Source organism: Monopterus albus, unplaced genomic scaffold (genome assembly GCF_001952655.1).
Source record: "Monopterus albus unplaced genomic scaffold, M_albus_1.0 scaffold63.1, whole genome shotgun sequence".
Lineage (NCBI taxonomy): Eukaryota > Metazoa > Chordata > Actinopteri > Synbranchiformes > Synbranchidae > Monopterus > Monopterus albus.
Window position 1 is genome coordinate 2,026,576 of NW_018127943.1, and position 495 is coordinate 2,027,070.

General features: G+C 52.9%; 1 protein-coding gene across 1 annotated transcript in view; it reads right to left on the reverse strand.

Annotated features, from left to right (window-relative positions):
* lama2 (laminin, alpha 2) overlaps nucleotides 1–495 on the reverse strand; it is a 167,979-nt gene that overhangs the window by 75,602 nt on the left and 91,882 nt on the right.

Below are 495 nucleotides of genomic sequence, written 5' to 3' on the forward strand. Positions count from 1 at the left end.
TAAGGTCTCCGGTGCCTGTCGTGGTGGCAATCCCCGAACCCGGTGGTGGACACCGGAAGTAAGGGATGCTGTCAAGCTGAAGAAGGAGTCCTTTCGAGCCTGGTTGGCTTGTGGGACTCCTGAGACAGCTGACGGGTACCGGCAGGCCAAGCGGGCTGCAGCCCAGGTGGTTGCGGAGGAAAAAAACTCCGGTCTTGAAAGAGTTCAGTGAGGCCATGCCTCCCTGAGTGCTTATTGCACAAACACAGATGTATTTGTGGGCAACTTTAGAGAACAGAGGAAATTTAACCTGGTTGTTGTGCCACAACCCAAGTGGATCTGTTTATGGGCTCTTCCTATAGGTAGCATGTAAGTTGGGTTTTTGTTCGAGTTGTCTTGGGTAAGGATGCGGAGGTGGTGTAGTCAAGAAGCTTCTCAGTGGCAAGAGACCGGGGATGGATGAGATCCGCCCTGAGTACCTTAAGTCTCTGGATGTTGTGGGGCTGTCTTGGCTGA